This window comes from Solanum lycopersicum, chromosome 3 (assembly GCF_036512215.1).
Source record: "Solanum lycopersicum chromosome 3, SLM_r2.1".
Classification (NCBI taxonomy): domain Eukaryota; kingdom Viridiplantae; phylum Streptophyta; class Magnoliopsida; order Solanales; family Solanaceae; genus Solanum; species Solanum lycopersicum.
This window is the reverse complement of record NC_090802.1, coordinates 42,870,490-42,874,682: the sequence shown is the minus strand read 5'-3', so window position 1 is coordinate 42,874,682 and position 4,193 is coordinate 42,870,490. Positions and strand designations below refer to the sequence as shown.

At 33.8% G+C, this 4,193-nt stretch overlaps 1 long non-coding RNA gene across 1 annotated transcript; it reads right to left on the bottom strand.

The window, feature by feature from the left end:
• Positions 1-1,089: 1,089 nt before the first annotated feature.
• On the bottom strand, positions 1,090-3,752 carry LOC138347757 (uncharacterized). Its single transcript, XR_011220287.1, has 2 exons — positions 3,510-3,752; positions 1,090-1,330 (listed from the first exon to the last, which is right to left on the bottom strand). It is a non-coding gene; the product is annotated as an uncharacterized lncRNA (long non-coding RNA).
• Positions 3,753-4,193: the final 441 nt, after the last annotated feature.

Below are 4,193 nucleotides of genomic sequence, written 5' to 3'. Positions count from 1 at the left end.
AGATCGTGGTTTTACTCCCTTTAGCAGGGAGTTTCTCATGTTAAATTATGTCTACAATCTTTACTTCAACATTTACTTTACGTTGTATTAGTTTAACTACGCCGAGACCTGGTCCCATAGATACTGCTGGTAGCATACATTCCAACAAGTGTTATAAAAGCCTAACATTTCACTATTGTTAATACTAAGAAAAGACAATATCCAAAAGGAATGGCCGTTTCCACCAAACGTGGAGGAAGAACAGTCATCTACTTGACCACCCCGATTCAATATTTAATACTATAGGTGGTGGAAAAAAATGTATGCATAATCATATCAATCCAGACGACACTAAGTTATAAGAAATTATCCTTGATGGAACATACATCACTACAAAGAAAGTGAATGACGGAGAGCTCACGCCCACAGTGGTCAAAACTAAAAATGATTATAATGAGGCTGATAGAAAAAAATATTGAAAATAACTACAAAGCAAAAAGGATTCTCGAATGTTGGATTGGAGCAGATGTGTACAAAATAAAAAAATTCTGCATGTGAGACTGCCTAAGAGACTTGGAAGTATATTCAAACAGCCTATGAAGGAACTCACCGACTGAAAAAGTCAAAGCTAAACATGCTTAACACTGATTACAAAAAAAAATTATGATGGAAGGTAAAACCATCTTTGAGATGAACTGAAGGATCACCTTCATCACTAACGAGTTGAGATGCCTTGGCGAGCCTATTACTGTTAGCAAGAAAGTCCCCAAGATTCAAAAGGTACTTCCAAAATCATAGTAAGGTAAGGTGAATTCCATTATAGAAGCTAAAGATCTAATGACTCTACATATGAATGCACTCATAGGGAATCTTCTAATCTATGAAGTTAACAAGAAGCATGGTCAATTGTGAACAAAGGTAATAGAAGAAATCTATAGCCTTTTAAATCATCTTGGCACAACATGAGAGTATACCGTAAAAGATATGGTATTCTCAAATCATGGCACAACATACTTGACCTCTCAAAGGTCATGTACAAGCCCTTTGACATCATTAATTTCACATATATATGAAAAGTAGTGCGCAATTAAAAATTTTCACATGAAATAATAATACTTCAAAATATAAGAAAAGACTATGTGAAAAAGTCACCATCTTAGACAGACGAATATCTTGAGACACGGCCCATACATCAACATGCAGAAATATCTAAATCTATTACAATACTTTCAATAATGAAAACTAAACATAATGATTTCTTCCAATCTATTAAGGACATACCCCAACATTGCATGAATGAATACTAATCCAAGCTTACACTTCAAAGACTCCTCGCAAATGTCACCTACACCTTTAGAGATAAGATAAAATATATGGAATTAATATATATCAGAACGCACTAAGTATGGCGACATGGAATTAAAACCATGGTAAAAGGACATCTGTATTAAACATGCTCATTTTCTAGAAAACATCAAAAGACAAGTATAAGAGTCTCTTTGAAGTCAACATAAACACATATAGTCACATTATAAAATATAACATTAAGATCACTTCAATACATACAAACATGAGACCCTTCTACCAAAGGTTATTCTAATGCTTACTTGAGTGAGTTATGAAGCAACCTCCCATACAATCCCTTTACACACACCAAACTCATCCTTAGCTTACCTAAGATACGATTATTCCCCATACTATAATTACTCTAAGATTCACCTAAATAAGATTAAATCTACTTTTGAAAAACCTTTTCTTTAACATGCATTTTTCTTAAGTGACTAGGTTCATTATGCTATTTACAAGACATTCACCAATTAAGGACTTTAACATAATGGTCTTGAAGAAGACCTAGGGAACCTATATACTAACATCTTCAATGCATATTCATGCAATGTCTAGAGAGTGTCGCTTTCCACTGCCTACACTTCATAGAACTTATCAAATGCTAGCATTTCCCACATTATGAGAATACGCAATAACCAAAATAGACCATACAATCTAGGCATGAAATATGGAGTCTTCTCTACTCTATTAGAAGGTGTTCTACTTGCCAATGGTAGAACTAGGACACATCTAATAAAAGCTCAAGGTTAAGGAATATTGAGGGTTTCTTTGTACTCGAATCTTATCTTATATAGAGCTACTACCCTTGAATACTCACTCACTGATAGACTTTGTTCTGATAGAGTAATTCAATAAAGGAGCATATTAAGAGGTACCATATCTTAGTCATAACGAACAAATATTACACCTTAACAAAAAAAAACGCCACTAGGGCTACGTTACAATGGTTATTAGGATAGCTCAATGACTTTCCAAATGATGATTTCATGCTTTTCTATCCAACCAACCCTAAGTCCATCATTCACATAAAAAGGATACCACTATGACATTCAACTTCAAGGATATCATAACCTTTTTTCCAAAAGGTTCCACATAAATGACCTTTTTAAGTATATGCAAGATCATATTCCATTTATACATATACATTCATGAGAAAAGTGCATTGGCATACTAAGTAAAGAGACATATTCATTTCCTTGATGTATCAAGTAAGGGACATTGGTCTACCAAACAAGACATAATTCATTATCATCTAATCACTTGTACGATATCATTCATCTAGCACGTTAGGTCAACTGAGTATTCTTGTAAGTAACCATACACAAACATCTATAGAAACTTCACTATACTCAATCACAAGATACATATAGTTAACTAGGAAGATTCACACTCTCACATCCAGTTTACACACATAGGGCATCACTATAGCCTATCATGATCACATCAATCACTTAGAAGAACACATACTTTTGCTTCACATATAAACATAAACCATGTAGAGTTTAAAATTGATCACATAACTAAGTTATAGAAAGATAATATCAGAATTAATAAAAGCAATGTCGAAAAGTCCACATTATTCACAAGTATAGCACATAAGTATCGCTACCATAACTAGGCCATACAAATAAACACAATTCAATACCTACGCTACAATATATAGAAGAGGTTAGGTTGACATACCACCATTCCATCATCAAAACATCCAATACATAGCCAATTAAACCAATTAAATCCATAAATGCTCTTACCAATTGCCATGATCACCAATTAAACCCAATAATAAAAAATTTACAATGATCTACCAAGACCCAATATGAAAATAATCAAATAAAGATATCCTATATACAATTCTATCATAATTCATACATATATATATATAGCTCAATTCGATCTACATAAGAAGTCAATACTATGACGTTATGATAAAATCACCCACATTATAGCCCAAATAGGAATTCCGTGCACTGCATGGGTTCATAGTTATTTGGATCTTAAATCAGAATTTTGATCTAAAATTATTCAATTAACCTTAATTCAATAATAAATCATTGTTTCAAATAATGTTATGAAAGAACCCATGGAGAGATAACAAAATAGAAGAATTCATCTTTATAATCATCTTTGAAAACCATTGAAAATGACTCCATGAAGAAAGAGGATTGAACGATGAAGTACCATACATTTATTGTGAAGCTAATACACTAAATTTATGAAATTTTTGTTTGGAAATATCTGTTCTTCTTTGGATCTTCAAATCTTCATAAATGAAGGTTTTTGGAGAGAAGAGATGGACAGGTATTGTTTTAGACTTGATGGTTTTGATTTGAATGGTCCATTGGGCTTTAAAAAGGCTCAATAACCGCCTATAATTAGTCCTGAAAATACCTAAAATACTCCTCCACTTATAAGACCTTTTCACCAAGTCAAACTCAAAATAAATTTTTGGAACTTTACGGGAAACAAGTCCGCGACACGGAGATGCTCCCTCTTGACTTTTGAAAATAATATATGTAACATTGAATTCCGCCTTGTGTCCACGATGTGGACAGAAATTTGTCCCTCCATGAACAAGGACCGCGACGCGGACTGGTTCCCTCTAAGTGCACATGTTATTGCCTTTGGCATCTTTCTAGCCCAAGGTTTGGGTCCTCCTCAAGGACCACTATGAAGGTCCTTGGGGAGTTGTGCCCGAGCGTTTTAAACTCAAATACACTTTTATACAAGTTAGGAACCTTTCACAACAATTTAATCCAAAACGAACGTCTAAAACATGCAAATGTACACCAACATGTACAAGCACATCTCAAGGAAAACCTTTTGAATATCATGACGTTTGACCTCCAAGCACCACCAAACTTTAGAAC